Here is a 19,637-nt window from a genome sequence, read left to right as displayed (position 1 = left end):
AATCTCCATGAGCATACACGCGGGATATCATAGTCCCACCTAGTGAACATCACGTTTTCTATAGAAGTTCTTGTTAACTGGAGAGTGGTGAAGCAGCGCAGACTTATATAAAAATGTAACCTAGGCCATCCGACCAGTACCAGAGTCGGAATGGTGGCAACACTTTGGCAAAAAGCAATGTAGTGGCTGGAGAGAGGTAAAGCCACACAGATTTTATGAAAGTGTACCTTGGGCTGACAGACCAGTGTCAACCCTGTAGGAGTAGCAACACTTAGGGAAAAAGCAGTATTGAATACACCGACTAAACTGCCCTGCTGGGGTGCAGATATATCAACCCAGCTGGCGATCTTGTCAAAAGAAGATAGAGAAGGCAGGCGGGAAAGAAATTCCTGCAACTTTTTGTCTGGCAGGCAAGACTCAGGGGAAGTTATTGTTAAAAGGTATGCCTGGGTCTTCCTTCACTTCTCCACAGGTCAAGGCCTAAATTGCTAATAGCAGTTTCCCTGTGGTTGACTGAAGGGCTCCCAGGGGTGAATCAGTGGCACCCCTAGTGGTGGAGGCAAGTCCTGCGGTGATGGGTATTGCTGGTCCTCTCCTGTGGGACCAGGAGACTCCGGTGAGTTCTGAGAATCGGAGGGGCTGAGTATTCTGCCTTCTGAGCTCCTAGCAGCCGATGGCTAGTAGAGCCCCAGCCCACCCCCCGTGACACTATGCACGTACATCTGCTTATCTCTACGCTCCCATTACATACACTTTAATCTTACACACCTGTTGTAGCACTCCTGTTGCTATACTTACGCCTCCTACCCTTAGACCTCCCCCCCCCATTTTTCACCCCTTTCACTCCCAGCGACACAGAATGGGCCGCGAGACATCACCCGGGCGTGCCCTGATGACATCCCCCACCCCTTGACACATGGTCCCTGCGTATACCTGTGACAGGTGTACCCACTGGCACACCTGTCACAGGAGTTGTGCACGGTCTACCTCTCAATATACGTTACTAGCGACTCTTAAAATCAGATGTGGATGACTGTGAACATCATAAGAACACGACTGTAACCATCAGATGTGGATGACTGTGAACATCTTAAGAACACGATTGTTAACATCAGATGTGAGCGACAGTGAACTTTAGATGTGGACGACTATGAAAATCATAAGAACCCGACTGTGAACATCAGATGTGGGCGACTATGAACGTCAGATGTGAGCGACTGTGAACATTAGATGTAGGGGACTGTAAACATCAGATGAGGGCGACTGTAAACATCAGATGTGGGCGACTGTGAACTTCATATGTAAGCGACTGTCAACATCAGATGTAGGCGATTTTGAACATCAGATGTGGGCGACTGTGAACCTTAGGTTTTTCTAAATTTTCTCACATTTAATATTATATACCATAAATATTGCAAGATCATAGCCAGCTTGTGATAGCTATGGGGTGGCCTCATACACCAAGAAAGGACCAACAGTTTATGGACCCAAACCGGGCGCTTAAGGGAAGAACAACTGTCATAGTCGATCACATGTAAAACTCGGGAAAGCACACAATGATCATCTATATACATAACAATGAAATTGTTTGTTTGTTCGAAATCACTAATCTCCGAAAGTTCTTCACCGATTGCTTTGAAATTTTGACACAACGTTCCATTCGCATACGAGCGTGTTTTTTATACCAACTATATAGATGTCACATGTATGACAGGTAAAAAATCATTTTTTTTTTAAACTGGGTTTTTCAGGAATGTTTTCTTGGTTCTTGTGATATCTCCGAAACCTCTTTACCGATTGCTTTGAAATTTTGACAAAGTTTTACATTCGAATTCGTGTGCGTTTTTATATACCTACTATATAAATACTACACCAATGACAGGTAAAAGCATCCTTTTTTTGACAAAGAGCGCCATCTGTTAAACGTAGGTGCAACACATGCTGTAATCTCCGAAAGTTCTTCACCAATTGCTTTGAAATTTTGACACAACGTTCCATTCGAATATGATCGTGTTTTTATATGTCTGGTATACAGATGCCACACCTTTGATAATTAAAAACATGCGTTATTTTAAAAAACAGCACCATCTGTTGCACGTGTAAGGAACACATGCTCAACTAAATATGTTACGATTCAATTTCAATGTTTCCAATTGCATTGATAAATTGAATTTTTGTAGATTTCGATTTTTTAAATTTTGATTTAGTTATTTTGTGTGACATTGTGTTGGAATTGAGCTGTGTTGTTTTCCATACCGTTCATTTCATGAGTATAGTTTTTTTTTATTTTTTCATTGTTTTTCATTTCATTTTTTTATTTTTTCATTGTTTTTCATTTCATTTTTTTATTTTTTAATTGTTTTTCATTTGGGTTTTATAACTGTTCTCCTTATTTTTCAGTGGAATTGGCGGTGGAACTGACCTGTGTCGATTCATCTGCGTTTGAATTTGAATATTTCATTAGTATTTTTTTATTTTTTGCTTTGAAAACAAGAAAAGGGACAACACATTCACTTCACAGCTCAAATATACAACAAATAGCCATGAATCCACCGGCTACAACGTTAACTGCTTTCTTCACATTATGTTAAAATGAAACTTGCGAAAACACTGCTGTATCCAAAAATGTCTACGTGTTACACATGGAATGCAAGTAGAAAATCTTTTAAACAACGCAAACGAAAAAAGCGAATCGACGGACAACCTGGCATATTCAAACAAACTAAGATAGGCAGACTGTACACCGTGCATCCCAATCCAGAAGAATGCTTCTTTGTTCGCATGCTGTTGGTAAATGTGTCCTGTCCGACGTCTTTCCAGCAACTGAGATTTGTCAACGACGTAACACATGCCACTTTCCATAGTGCATGTCAAGCACTGAATTTATTGGCAAACGACCGACACTTGGATGTAAGCATTAATAACGCGTCAATACGTCACAACCAAATCAAAACCAACAAAGTTATGGGAGAAATATATATCGCACATGGCTGAAGATATTGTCAGCCGAATACACAATGAAAATTAAAATATGAACATGGATTTCACAGCAGAAATCTACAACGAAGCGTTGATAATGATGAAAAATTTGTGCTTGAGAATCGTGAACAAAGTTATTACTAAATTTGGAATGCCATCGCCGAATCGATCTGTTGTTGCTTCGTTCGATGTAGAATTGCGTCGTGAACAAAATTACAACATAGGTGATCTGTTGTCGTTGTCACAGGAATCCAATATTCCTAAGCTAACTCGTGAGCAAAAAGGCATTTACGATCAAATAATTCAAATTGTCAATAACGGTCCTGGAAAAATCTTTTTAGATGCGCTAGGAGGAACTGGTAAAACCTTCCTAATTAGACTAATTCTGGCAGCAGTTTGATCCCAAAGTGGCATAGCCTTAGCTATGCCGGAATAGCAGCGACATTGCTACCAGATGGAAGAACTGCTGATTCGGCTTTGAAATTGTCATTGTAGATAAAATTCATTCAAACGACCACATGCAAAATTTCCAAAGCATCCAGCATGGGAAAAGTATTGCAAAAATGCAAACTTATTGTTTGGGATGAATGCACAGCGGCACACAAAAAATCGCTCGAGGCGATCCGCTATGATTGATCATACCAAGATTTACGTGGATACATCAGACCATTTGGGAACGCGTTAATATTGCTTGCAGGAGATTTCAGGTCACTATTTCCTGTAATTCCACGGTCGACACCAGTGGACGAAATAAATGCTTGCATGAAATGCTCTACTTTGTGGCGCCACGTAAAGACGTTAAAATTAAACAAAAAATATGCGTAACCAGCTGCAAAACGATCCCATCAGCTGTGATATTCTCAAATCAGTTGCTGGAAATTGGGAACGGAAAGGTGTCGGTTGATCTGGCCTCTGGCTAAATTTCATTGCCTCAAAACTTCTGCAATTTAGTGACGTCAAAAGAAGAATTAGTTGAAAAAATATTTCCCAAATATTCACAATTGGTAGAAAAAGTATTTCCCAATATTCAAACCCAATATAATAATCACGATTGGCTGAATGAACGAACTATTCTTCCGGCCCACATTAAAGACGTCTTCGAACTTAATAATATTATTCAGTCTAACATTCAAAGCAAGGCAGTTAAACACAAGTCCGTCAACACTGTTGTGGAAGATGAGGTGGTTAATTATCCAAAGAGAATTTTTGAATTCACTCGACTTGGTTTTCCCCTGGAAACCAACGCACGTACTGCAATTGAAAATTGGCGTGCCAATTATCATGTTGCTAAATATCAACTAGCTTTGCAACGGCATGTGGCTTGCAGAAAAAAAATATTCAGTAACATTGCAGAAACAACAATCTTGACAGGACCTTTCGAAGGTGAAGATATCCTCATCCCTCGCATTCCTATGATTCCAATGGATATGCCATTTCAATTTAAGAGATTGTAATTACCAATTCGATTGGCGTTTACAATCACCATCTACAAAGCTCAGGGCCAATCTTTAGAATTGTGCAGTTATATCTACCGTGGAGTTTTTCCGGGGCTTAGCGTCCCCGCAGCCCGGTCGTCGACCATACCTTCTCGTTGCTGGACTGGTCAACCAGGCTTGACGCGGCTGCTCACAGTCTGAAGTATGAATCACAGCCTGGTTGATCAGGTATCCTTCTAAGGGGCTCATGCTCCAGGTCTAGACATGGATTGCTTCTCACATGGACAATTATGTTTTGCGTGTTCTAGAGTCAGCAAACCAGACAATCTGTATATATCCACAGACAATAGAACAAAAAACAATATTGCATACTCACAATCACTGTGAAATATTAGAAACGTGTACTTTCTCTTTTCTTTCTTTTCCATTTAACCAGATTGAGCCAGAGCAACGCGTGGCGGGTACCGCTAGTCTATTTAAATAAATATATACATGTTCGTTTGTTCAAAACCGCTAATCTCCGAAAGTTCTTCATTGATTGAAATTTTGACACAACGTTCAATTCGCATACTAACGTGTTTTTATATACATACTATATAGATGTCACGTCTGTGACAGGTAAAACCATTTTTTTTTAACTCTTTTTCAAGTGAGGGAAATCTCCGAAACTCCTTTACCAATTGCTTTGAAATTTTGACACAACATTACACTCGAATATGCGTGTGTTTTTATATTCCTTCTATGTACATGCAACACCTGTGATAGGTAAAAACATTTTTTTCTTTTAATTAGTGCCATCTGTTGGATATAAGATCAACACACGCTCTAATCTCCGAAAGTTCTTCTCCGATTGCTTTGGAATTTTGACACAACGTTCCATTCGAATACATGGGTGTTTTTATGTACTTACTATATAAATATGACACATACTATATATATGTCACACTGGTGACATGTAAAAACATGTTGTGTTTTTTTTAAACAACACCATCAGTTGCACGTAAAAGCAACACACGCTAAACTAAATATGTTAGGATTCCATTTAATTGTTTCTGATTGAAATAATAAATTGAATTTTCATAGATTTCGAATTATTTTCATTTTGATTTCATTATTTTGTGTGACACTTCATTGGAATTGAGCTGTGCTTTTTACGATCATGTTCATTTGGTAAATATATTTTAATTGTTAATTTTTTCTTTCTTTTTCATTCTGGTTTTTAACTGTTTTTCTTATTTTTTAGTAATGGGAACATCAGATCATTTGATGTTCCCATTTTTGTGATGAGAACATCAGATAATTTGGGAACACCTCAGATGAGGGAGTGGGGAATAGTGGGGAGGACGAGGAGACAGGGGGAGTGGGGTATGGTGGAGGGACGAGGAGACGGGGGAATGGGGAATGGTGGGGGAGGACGAGGGGGACAGGGGAAGTGGGGGATGGTAGGGAGGACGATATAACCTGAGAGGGGAGAATGGTGGGGAGGACAAGGGGATGGTGGAGTGGGGAATGATTGGGAGAACGAGGGGGACAGGGGAAAGTGGAATAGTGAGAGGACATGGGGACAGGCAAGGGTTGTGTAGACTTAGCAAAGTGTGTGCATTACTGAGACACAACAACGCATGGCCAGGTACAGCTACTTAGCGTTGATTAGTCACAGCAACTCGTGGCCAGGTACAGCTAGTTAACTAAATAAAAATACCTTTTTGTGAGAAATCTCGGCCCATCATCGCATTCACAACTTCATTTTCTGAAATAATGATGTGATGACCTTCTCTGATGAGGTTGTCGAAGATCTCTGCGAACTCTCCAAATGTGATGTATTGAATACGATGTTCCTTCTCCAAGTCAGCGATGGCACGTAATAAACCAGTCTTGGAATTCTTTAAAGAAAACATGCGTTTTCTTGTTTTATATATTCATAAAACTATATATAAAAGCATAAATGTCGTGTTTTTTTAAATATAGGAGTGCAGTTGTTGGGACCCATAGCCTCGAAGAAAATAATGAGTATTCAGAGAAGATCTTAGGGATTCTCACTGAAAACTTTAACATTCTCTTGTCCTACCACCCCAATTTTGTTCTTATTATTAATTGAATTATAATGTGTTACAGTTTACGCAAAACACACAGACCTATCTTGTGTGTGTTTGTGTTTGTCAAGCCAATATGCAGCTGAAAATTTCAGTTCCATATTAACTTCGGAACCATTCAAGCTTGTTCATATTTTTGTTGCTCACGGGTGCCCCACAAAGTGAGGTGATTCGATGAAATATCTATGCCCAAACTTACTCCCATGTGCTGTCGGGTCGTTGGGAATATAGCCTCGGCTACCAATGACTTTTGTACAATCACAATGGTCGAGTTGTTAAGAAACCAGGTATGCCATGGAGCATAGTGCTCATTGCTGTCTGGGTTCGAATCTCTCCTGGGTGTGGAGTTTTCAGTTACATATTGGCTTGGGGACCATACAAGCTTGTTTGCATTTGTGTTGCTCACGTTGTCCCACAAAGTGAGATGATTCGATGATATATCTATGCCCTAGCTTATCACCAAGTACTGTCGGGTCATTAGGAATATAGCCTCAGCTTCCAATGATTTTTGTACACTCACGGTGGTCGAGTGGTTAAGGAACCAGGTACGCTCTGGTGCATAGTGCTCCTGACTGTCTGGGTTCGAATCTTTCTGGCGTGTGCAGTTTTCAGTTGCATATTGGCTTGGGGACCATTCACGCTTGTTAGCATTTGTGTTGCTCACGTTGCCCCACAAAGTGAGGTGATTCGATAAAATATTTATGCCCAAGCTTACCACCAAGTGCTGTTGGGTCGTTGGGGATATAACCTCAGCTAACAAGTACGTATGTACAGTCACGGTGGACGAGTGGTTAATGATCCAGGCACGCAATAAGGCATAGTGCTCCTGGCTATTCTCTTCTCCGAGGCTATGAGTCCCTGCAATTACCCCAAATGTGGTATCCTCACAATTATATATATATATAGATATATAGCTGCAAGCTATATATATTCTTTTCCAGCGCCTCAGTGTGACGATACAGAGGGGAAATGCGCACTGCATCCAGGGTTCCTGCCCGCCATCTGAGGAGCTGGAGGAACTCGACAACCTATGATAACCATCTTTGTAACCCATATGTAACTCCTTTTTTGTAACAAAGTTCAAATAAGATAAAATAAAATAAAGTAAATATATATGTGTACATACAAAAGAATGGGGGTGGTAGGAGAAGATAATATTAGTGTTCAGTGAGAAACCACAAGGTTTCCTCTGAATACTTTTTATTTTCTTCTCCGAGGCTATGGGTCCCCACATTGGCACCAGAGGTGGTACCCTCACTATATATATATATATATATATATATATATATATATATATATATATATATATATATATATATATATATATATATATATATATATATATATATATATATATATATATATATATATATGACAATGTCAGACCACGGAGGAAAAATGAAACAGGAATTTCCTTAAGTACTTTCGTATATTAAATACATCTTCAGAAGGAATGATTTTACAGATCGAGTGATGGGCATAAATAGGCAGGAGAGAGTGGTGAAGTGAGGTGAGGTACAATACTTGGACAACGCAGACGGCCCATTGGCCCATCAGATGCACCCAATTGGCCCATCCGATGTAGCCCAATGGCCCATCTGATACAGCAGACATACAAGCACAATACATAGGTAATTATAACATAAAGAGGTAAATATATACAATGAATTAGTGAGACAAATGTTTTCCAACGATCCTACTTAAATCGCCCTTTAGCTGATCAATTAGAAATGGATCTAAGTTATATAGACCACTGTTAATATTCAAATTACTTTCTTTGGTGATCTGTATCAAAGCAGATTCAATTATGTTTCTGTTATAGGTGCTTTTACAATTTGTTATTGAAGAAGCACTCTCCCAATCAATTTGGTGAGCTTTTCTGACAAATGAACAAACAAAGCATTAGACAATTGGCCATGTCATACAGAGTATTTATGTTGCGATATTCTACATTTTAAATCTTTATATGTTTGCCCGACATAGAACTTATTACATTCCTTACAAGGTATTTTATAAATGACGCAATTATCACTACGAGGGCTGTTCCTAACTAATAGCTTACCAACAGTGTTTTCGTAGCTAAACATTACATCTATATTAAAAAGTTTCAAGGCCTTAACAATATTCTCAAACCCAGAGAAATATGGTAAACATAACACATTCTTTGGGCGAATCCTTTCACTGCATACATTATTATAATATGTACGACGTGCTTTGTTACGACAAACTTCCAAAAAATTCAGTGGGTAACAAAGCTTAAGACCAATCGAATCAATATTCTTAAATTCTTCGTCTAAGAATTCTGGACTCACAACTCGAAGAGCTCTTAGATACATTGAAGAAAAAATTGACTTTTTTACATTGTATCTATGCCCTGAAAAATAATGAACATAAGATAAATTATTCGTAGGAAACTAAATGTCGAGGTGTTGCTCGTTGCGAGTACGGAGACTTTCGTCGATGTTGCTGTTTCTCCATTGGTTTGTAGCATGAAGTAGTTGCGTTTTGTTGTCTTTGATTTCATATTCTGCCTTATGTATCTGTTTACGAATCAGATCTTGGCGATATTTTATCGTGAAGGCTTGATTCCTTGCTGCTGGGTCGTGCGTTTTAATATTAGTATATTTTGGTAGCAGTCTTTCCTGTAGAAATATATTATTAAATATGACCGAAAAAGTAAGATTAATAATTCTAACACGAATTTTCTCTATGTTTCTTTTATTTCTTTTCACTGTTGATGGTAACTGAAAAATCAATTCTCCACAATTCATTTTTATATCTAGTCTGACGCGACACTTGAACGTGTTTCATAAAACTTATTACATTTTCGAAGACTTTAGTTAACACAAACACAACTATAACTGAACAGAGTTCAAACAGCTTCGATTTTATACCTGTATTTGGGTGAGGTGATATGTTACAACAGTTTTGGATGAGGTCGAAAACAAGCTTTAAACACAAGACAGAACACGAAACAAAGGGTATAATATTTTGTAAGTTAAGGGAAGAATGGAAGTAACTGCAGAGGGCCTATTGTCCCATATTTCTTGATGCTTCTATATTGGTGCGGAGTCTTGAAGTGGGAAGAATATAGTTGTGCATTAATTGGCTGTTGATTGCTGGTGTCTACTTCTTAATGTGTAGTGCCTCGCAGATATCAAGCCGCCTGCTATCGCTGTATCTATCGATGATTTCCGTGTTTTTTGTTAAGACTTCTCTGGTGATGGTCTGGCTGTGGGAAGAGATTATATGTTCCTTAATGGAGCCCTGTTGCTTATGCATCGTTAATCGTCTGGAAAGAGATGTTGTTGTCTTGCCTATATACTAAGTTCTTTGAGGCTTACAGTCCCCAAGTGGGCATTTGAAGGCATAGACGACATTGATCTCTTTTAAAGCGTTCTGCTTTGTGTCTGGAGAGTTTCTCATGAGTTGGTTGGCCATTTTCTTGGTTTTATAGTAGATCGTCAATTGTGTCATCTGATTTTTGTCTGTAGGGATAACGTTTCTATTAACAATATCTTTCAGGACCCTTTCCTCCGTTTTATGAGCTGTGGAAAAGAAGTTCCTGTAAAATAGTCTAATATGGGGTACAGGTGTTGTGTTAGTTGTCTCTTCAGAGGTTGCAGACGCCAGGGAAGGAAAACAAGAGCGTACAGGACGCCCGCCAAGCTTGGTAGCTACTAGTCATGTATCAGTTTAAGTAGTAAAGTCAGTAACTAAGCAATGACTTTATATCAACCCCACAACCAAGACTTCCTCAGTAACACACAAACACCACATTGGCGACGAGGATGAACTGGGAGCGCAGGTATTTTGTTCAATTTCAAACAAGGAAGGAGCATGCTGTCTCGCCCAGAGGAGGAAGGAGAAGTCGTGCTGTGAGCACCATACCCAATGCTGTGTGCTAACCAATGCTTTGTGCTAAACGATGCTATGTGCTAACCAATGCTATGTGTTAACCAATGCTATGTGCTACCCCAAATTATGTGCTGACTGAAGAAGCTGTGTTCTAAGGAATCTGCCGACGCCGTGTACGAAACGACGCTTTGATGTGTACAAAATCTGATGTTTTGGTTTCGAAACGACGCTTCGTGCTACAAAATTCTTCACACTGAACTGACTGCTGTACCGACTGCTGTACCAACTGCTGTACCAACTGCTACACCAACTGCTGTACCAACTGCTGTGCCAACTGCTGTGCTGCTGCTGTGAGTAGGAACAACACATGTACACAAGGGCTAGGTAAGAAGTCAGTTGCTGCTATATTGTGCACTGTTGTGAACTTTTGCATTAAAATGCTTGTGTGATTTGCAAAATTAAAGTAATTACAGTGAATTCTTGACTAACATATACAGTGCAGTAAGTGTTTAATATTCTGAGGAACATTTAAGTGATAAGTTACATTTATTCAGTAAAAATGGCAAATATACCTCAGTTTCCTGCATTTGATCCTGACTGTGATCAGACAAACCTGTCACAGAGGTGGGTCAAATGGCTTAAAAGGTTTGAAAACTTGTTGATAGTTTCTGACATCAAAAGTGCTGAAAGAAAGCGTGCCTTTCTACTTCATTATGCAGGTGATAGAGTTTGTGACATCTTTGACACACTGAAAGACACTGGTGGTGCCAAAGATTATGACATTGCCAAAGCCAAATTAACTGAACATTTCAAACCAAGGCAAAATACTGCAATGGAAATTATGCATTTCAGGAGAGCCAGACAACTCTCTAATGAAACCGTTGATCAATACCACACACGTCTGCAGGGTTTAGCAGCCCATTGTGAGTTTGCTGATGTTGACAAAGAAATCAAACAGCAAATAATTGAAACATGCACATCTACACGTCTTCGTCGAAGAGCTCTAGAACTTGTTGATGATGACAGTTCTCTTTAATTAACAAGATACTGGATATTGCTCGTCGAATGGAAGATGCTGCACGTGATGCTCGTGTCATGGAGTGCAGTGTCAACAACGGTTCTGCCACTGTTACTAACAGTGATGAGGTATGTAAGGTTCAGGGAGGACACCGTAATCAAAGAAGATATCATGCCAAACCTAACAGTAAATTGAGCCAAGAACCACATCACAACTGGGGTCATGGAACAAGACTCAAGCAGTCACAACGACCCACATCAGAGGGTGTCAACAATAAATGTTACAATTGTGGAGGAGACTACCCACACCTAGGCAGTGTTTGTCCTGCTCAAGGTAAGAAGTGCTATGAGTGTGGAAAACTAGGTCATTTTGGTGCTATGTGTCGTTCTGCACTCAAGAAACTACAGTCTATGAATAAAAGCACTGTACGAGGATCAGGTCATAGGTGTCGAGGTGGTAAACACAATATTGCACCTCATATCCAGAATATTAATAATGTACAAGACAACATTTCATTACAACCAGTCTCAGATGACAGTGGATGTGATAATACTTATGGAGTACAATCAATCACAGAATGGAATGATCTTCCAAACAACCCAGAGACTATAGTATACATTGCTGGTATTTGTATCAAAATTCTCATTGACACTGGATCAAACATTGACACCATTGCTGAGTGCCACTATGAAAAATTTAAAAAACAGTTCCCAAAGCTTGAAAACTATAATGGCAAAGCCGCTGCCTATGCTTCAAAGGTAGCCTTGCCAGTGATTGGAACTTTCACTGCAGAGATTAAGTCAAAGAGTGCAATGGTCACTACTACATTCCATGTTGTTAGGAATGCAAAGGAGTCTTTACTCAGTTACAAGACTTCAACCAAATTGGGGCTACTTCAGCTTTCTAATGCTGTAGCTGTGGAATCTGCAAACAATGTTGATGCTATTGTTGCTGAATTTTCTGATCGATTTAAATCCATAGGATGTTATACTGATAGCAAAGTACATCTGCATATAAACCCAGATGTAATTCCAGTTGCCCAACCACATCGCCGACAACCATTCCATACTCGCAAGAAAGTCGATGCCGAACTGGATAGGCTGATGGAACTAGATATCATTGAACCAGTAACAGGCCCAACACCATGGGTAAGCCCAATTGTCACTCCACCAAAGCCGAAGAATCCAGACGAGATACGCATTTGTGTAGACATGCGTGTTCCCAACAAGGCAATAATGCGTGAACGCCATCCTACACCCACTGTAGATGATGTGATCTACTGCTTGAATGGTGCAACTGTATTCAGCAAGTTAGATGTAAACAAGGGCTATCATCAACTTGAACTTGATGATGAGAGTCGCTTCATCTCAACGTTTACGACACATCGAGGTCTGTATAGGTACAAGCGCCTGAGTTTTGGTATCAACAGTGCTGTCGAGGTATTCCAGCACATCATCAGCCAGGTATTGCAAGATATACCTAATGCTGACAACATGTCTGATGACATCATCGTTTATGGCTGTACCCAAGCTGAACACGACAAAGCTCTTCGTGCAACATTGCAACGCTTACGAGAAAAGAATTTGACGCTAAGCCGAGCAAAGTGTGAGTTCAATCAACATAAAATTGAATTCTTTGGACATGTACTTAGTGACAAAGGTCTGTCTCCAGATCCTAAGAAAGTTGCAGATATCAAGAATGCTGCACCTCCTTCAACGTCCACTGAAGTACATAGTTTTCTGGGAATGGCAAACTACTGTTCTCGCTTCATTCCAGATTTTGCTACCATTACGAAGCCTCTACGTGAGCTCCTGAAGAAAAATGCATCATGGTACTGGAGCGATATCGAGCAAAATGCATTTGATGCTGTGAAAGATGCACTAGTAGAGAATGCGACTGCTGTGTATTTTGATCCATCAATGGACACTGAGTTAACAGTGGATGCTAGTCCTGTTGGTTCAGGTGCTGTTTTAGCCCAACACAAACCTGGTCAACCAGATTCCAGAGTAGTAATTGCCTACGCTAGCCGTTCTCTCACAGATGTTGAGCAACGATACAGTCAGACAGAGAAGGAAGCTCTTGCTCTTGTATGGGGCTGTGAACACTTCAATGTGTATCTGCTTGGTGCACCCTTCACCACGATAGTCACTGACCACAAACCGTTGGAGACCATCTTCAATAATCCAAAGTCCAAACCACCAGCTCGCATTGAGAGATGGGCTCTTCGTCTGCAACCATACAACTTTACGGTGAAATACAAGCCGGGTGCAGGCAATCCCGCTGATTACATCAGTCGACATCCTGCCAACAGTTTCACCATCACCAAGCATCAGCAAGTTGCCGAGGAATATGTACACTATGTAACCTGTGATGCAGTCCCTAAGGCTCTCACTCTTGATGAAATCCGTACTGCAACCCTAGAAGACCCAACTCTGCAAGCAACAGTGGATGCATTGACTAAGAAAAAGTTTCCACGCATCCCACCCTCAGGAGTTGACCAAGATGCATTCAAAGCACTTGAACGCATCCAGACAGAATTAAGTGTTACGCAACAACGCGACACTGTGCTGCGAGGTACTCGTATCGTCATTCCAGCTGTTCTCCAGCAACGTGCTCTGAAGCTTGCACATCAAGGACACCAAGGTCTTGTTAGGACCAAACAGCTGCTACGAGAAAAGGTGTGGTTTCCTGGCATTGATCGTCAAGCAAAGGATATGCATGATGCCTGTGTCCCTTGCCAAGCTGCAGTGGATACTTCAAGACCAACACCTCTACAACTTTCACCACTACCTGCTGCACCATGGACGGAAGTATCGATGGACTTCTGTGGACCACTACCAACTGGAGAGTACTTGATGGTAGTCATTGATGATCACTCACGTTATCCAGAAGTAGAAATCATCACTTCCACATCTGCAAAGGCTGTCATCCCGAAACTCGACAAGATCTTTTCAAATTTTGGCATTCCTGAAGTTGTCAAGACGGACAATGGACCGCCATTCAATGGACAAGACTTCGTCAACTTTGCTGAGCATATTGGATTCAAACACCGCCGTGTGATGCCACTACATCCTCAAGCAAATGGAGAAGTTGTGAGATTCATGCAATCTCTCATGAAAGCGGTACGCTGTGCGCATGCCGAAGGACGATCCTGGAAACAAGCTATGTATGCTTTTCTCAGGAACTACCGTGCAACACCGCATGGAACACTGGGCAAGTCGCCTGGCGAACTTTTATTTGGACGTCCTATGAGAATCGCACTACCCGTCATGCCAGCCGAGGTAACGGATAAACGTCTCGCTCAGAAGGATGCACTAGCCAAGGGCAAAATGAAAATTGCTCATGATCAACGTGCAAAGGAACAAGTCATAAATGTTGGAGACACTGTTCTCGTTAAAAAGAAAAAAGAGGGAAAGCTAGATATGCCGTATGATACAAAACCATATAAAGTGATTAGTGTAAAAGGAACTATGGTAACAGCTAGTAATAGAGACCATAGTATAACACGTAATATGGCCTATTTCAAAGTGATTCCAACTAGTGTAGAAAATACATCCTGTATTCATTCTTTTTAAAGAAAAGGAGGGATGTCATGTTCACAGAAAATGGTACCATCCGTTTTCTATGTGTGGCGGAGCAGACGCCAGGGAAGGTAAACAAGAGCGTACAGGACGCCCGCCAAGCTTGGTAGCTACTAGTCATGTATCAGTTTAAGTAGTAAAGTCAGTAACTAAGCAATGACTTTATATCAACCCCACAACCAAGACTTCCTCAGTAACACACAAACACCACATGTCATAGTAGGTAGTAATCGTATCAACGAGATCTCTGGAGAAGGCTTGTACATTCGTTATTGTGTAATCTTGATACCATTTTGAAATACAATTAATAAAGTGGTCATGCACGCCATATGGAATATTCATTTTCCGTCTCTGATGTCTATTAGGTACATCACACTGTACCTCATAGGAAGCAGAAAGTGCATAGTGATCACTAACCAAGTGATTTACCAACGAACATTCCATCCTATCTTGCACAAGGTTTCTACCCATTACATAATCAAGTCTGCCTCCCAATAAATGAGTTTGGGTATCCGTAGTATACACGGTTAATCTGTTGTCATAAACATATTTTATAAATTTGCATCCATTATCGTTGTTAGTAATGTCTCCCAGCGTAATATGTCTAGCATTAAAATCTCCCATGTATATTGTCTAGATCTGGGAACAATGCTACATTGAGTTTCTGGCTTCTGGCATATACGTTGAGGAATGAAAAGTGGCCTGCTGTAGTTTGTACATGAACGTGATGGTACTGTGTGTGTACATTGTGTGACGTGCTCACAAGAATGTGCGGTAAATCACTTCTGACGGATGTTAATAGGCCTGTGGCGTTACTGTTATTATAGGATGCATACCCTCTGATCTTTGGAGGGGTTTTGTTTATCATGTTGGACGTGTAGGGCTCCTGTATAGCAATTATATCTATGTTGTTACTGGTAACATATGCAATTAGATCATTCAGTCTTTTGTTGATGCTACAAATGTTCCAATTGAGAAACCTTATGGTTCTTGTGTCAGCAGCAGCCATCGTCTTGGTGTTGATCCTCCCTGGGACTGGTGGTCCCACTGTTGTCCTCGTCCCACTTACACAATGCGTCAATAAGTGACTCTACGACGTAAAGAGCCACACCAACCTGGCGTTTTGTGTCGTCAGGAACATCTGGTGACATCATCAGATTCTTGATCACTGAGCAACTCGGTATGGCCCGCGAGTGAATGTTCTCTGTAAGTCGAAGGACATAATTACTGTCACTCAGAGTATTATCTTTTTCATTCTCGTACCTGGCTTGAGCGCTTTCCTTAAGGTCATGAATCATTTTAAAATATGCTGATGCAGATCGACTTCCTTTTCCAGTTAATGTTTCTGTGTCACTATCACTGCTGTCATTCCTGAGTTGACTGACGACGTCGCTGCCACCGCCTCTGTTGTCGCTCTCCTCTCTGCCGCCGCCGCCGCCGCCGCCGCCGCCGCCGCTGCCGCCGCCGCCGCTGCTGCTGCCGCCGCCGCCGCCGCCGTCACCACCACCACAGGAACCTTTACCAGCGCGGGTCACGGCTGTGACACAGCTGCATGGAGGCTGCTGTATCTCTTGTAAAGGAGCCTGACGTAGCGTCTGTATAATTCCAGTCAGTTCTGCTACCTGCGCTTGCAAGGCTGCCAACTGTCCTTTAACTGTTATCTCAGACTGTTGTGTGTTGTCAGGGGCGTTGCTGGTACTGTCACCACTATGGGATGGGTCAACAGTACTAGAGCCGGCATCAGTAGACACTTGTTGAGTATCGGGCACTTGCCTCCTTGTCCCAAGGGAGGCGGGCCGTTTGATACAATCTGAGTGCCAGATGGTGACTCCCTCCATACTACATCTGAAACGCCTCAGCGGCGGTTTAGTTGGAGTCACAGTTTCAGGTTGTTGCCCTGTTTCTGTTACAGTGTTCTGTTGCTCCTGTTCCAGTTTTCTTTGGTCTCTGGTCTTCTTATACGGACAGTTCTTCAGTGGGTGATCACCGGAACAGAGAGCACACTTGGGTGTGGGGCACAATCAGTACTTAGCTATGTGGCCACTGCCACAGCACTCGTAACACTCCACAGGGCTCGGCTCCCACACCCTGAACGTGCTGGGGGGCGCAAACTCTCCACCAAACCAATACTTCTTAGGTGGCGGATCAGGCTTCTTCCAGACTATGACTATTTGATTGGTGGGTTTACCATTTTTGGTCAATCTTCTTGCTTTGTGAACCCCATCTAATTCATAGACCCACTCTAGTGGATACTCGTGATGGTATCTGTAGACTAGGTATTCATCCATCTTCTTGTTTCGCGATGGATTATCTTGAAGAGAGAACTTTATACCACCTATTGTTCCTTGCTGAAGAGCACCCACAAATTCCTTATTCTGTCTTGAAACGTACACATATGGGGAGTTGACATGTGGACGTAGGAGGTCTATAGAGCCAGGTTCGTACTCCTTGCTCAGTTCCCTGCTCCAAACAATATTGTCAGCTACACTCGTGCCTTTAGGGAAGGCCAGGCGTGTGTACTCTGTCTTTGGTGCTAGCGGACGTCGTCCACCCTGTTGTTCACCACGCTTTAGTTTCCTTCTCTGATTTTTACTTAACACGGTCATAAACCCATCACTGGATGGTGGGGTGACAGTGTCACTGGTCATGGTGGGGGGGAGCCCTGATGGCCCCGCAGCTACCTCCTCCATTACTGCTTCTTCATGTGACATTAATTTGAAATAATATCGTCCGATACCTGGTTAATACCATTTATAACCATGTGATGATGAATAACATGACAAATGGCAGGGCAAGCAGCAAGCCTTACCAGTCATCAGCGCCCAACAGTCATAAACCTGCTCTGAGGGGAAGAGCACTCTCAGTGGGTTTGAGAGTGCTCAGACACTTGGATAAACACTTGGACATTCCACTTAGTTAGTTGGGACTCGCAGAGGGTAGCCCTCAGTGACTTATTCTCCTATGTGTGGACAGAATGTCCCCTAAGACAGTCTAACCCTGCTACAAGGGTGAACAGATGCCCAAGTCAAGTGGCCCCCCAGATTTTACAGGTAACCGCATGGGCCACTGGACCGTTCCACTTGACCTGTTGAAATGGCGAAATAAGAAGAATATGAGAAAGTGGGGAAGATAAGTCTTATAACTAGGAATGTACAGTTGCTCTGTACAAAGCTGGCATCATTGAAGTGTTGGCGGCTGTCAACCTCCCGCCAGGGAAGGGATAGGGGGGACCGTTGGGTCAGCGCTCTAACCGCAAGGGTCAGAGGTCCGTGGGGGACAGATTAAGATCCCACAACTCTCCTTGCTGTTTGGTGCCTGAAGCTGTAGATGCCCTGTGGTTCTTGCTAGAGTCTTATAGTGAGAGCCAGGTACACTTGAGGGGAGCCTTGCATAGTAGGCCGAAAAGTGCAATCTGGCTACTAGGTATGATATATATATATATATATATATATATATATATATATATATATATATATATATATATATATATATATATATATATATATTATATATATATATATGTTGTACCTAGTAGCCAGAACGCACTTCTCAACCTACTATGCAAGGCCCGATTTGCCTAATAAGCCAAGTTTTCATGAATTAATGTTTTTTCGACTATCAAACCTACCTAACCTAACCTAACTTTTTCGGCTACCTAACCTAACCTAACCTATAAAGATAGGTTAGGTTAGGTTAGGTAGGGTTAGTTAGGTTCGGTTGTATATCTACGTTAATTTTAACTCCAATATAAAAAAAATTTACCTCATACATCATGAAATGGGTAGCTTTATCATTCCATAAGAAAAAAATTTGAGAAAATATATTAATTCAGGAAAACTTGGCTCATTAGGCTGAGAAGTGCGTTTTGGCTACTATGATATATATATATATATATATATATATATATATATATATATATATATATATATATATATATATATATATATATATATATATATATATATATATATATATAATATATAATATATATATAGTATATATATATATATATAAATCTATAGCAGGGTACAGTATTGAATCGACGCTGCTGTTTGGGGAACATGAAGTTGTTTCTGCAGAAGGTTTCCAGCAGGGAGACCCACTTGCTCCTTTTCTTTTTTGCATGGCTGTTAAAGAGGTCACAAGCAGGTTGACCAGCGAACTCAACATCTGGTTCCTGGACGATGGCACCCTGGCAGGGACACAGGAGTCCCTGCTAGAAGATCTACAGCTGGTGAAATCTAAGGGAGAGGAGTTAGGACTCACCCTAAACCCATTAAAGTGTGAAATCATCTCATCTAGCCAACCAACCATAGATGCAGTGCGAACCATATTGCCAGGAGCCCAAGTGATCGCTCCCACCGACAGTGTGCTGCTAGGGGCACCTCTGGGCTCGAGCGCCATTGAGGTAGTCCTCGAAGAAAAGCTGAACGACCTGAGGAGGATGGAGGGAAGAATAGGGGCTTTGGACGCCCACGATGCTTTGTACCTTCTCACAAGGTGCCTGGCTTTGCCCAGACTGACCTATTTCCTAAGGTGTGCTCCCTCCTTCGACAGCCCAAAATTAACAGAATATGACACACTCCTAAGGTCAATAACCGTGAAAGTGTTAAACCTCTCCCTGCAAGATGACCAATGGGACCAAGCAACGCTCCCAGTTAGACTCGGGGGA

The sequence above is a fragment of the Procambarus clarkii genome, chromosome 28, assembly GCF_040958095.1.
Source record: "Procambarus clarkii isolate CNS0578487 chromosome 28, FALCON_Pclarkii_2.0, whole genome shotgun sequence".
NCBI lineage: Eukaryota > Metazoa > Arthropoda > Malacostraca > Decapoda > Cambaridae > Procambarus > Procambarus clarkii.
Note: the sequence above shows the minus strand (reverse complement) of the source record.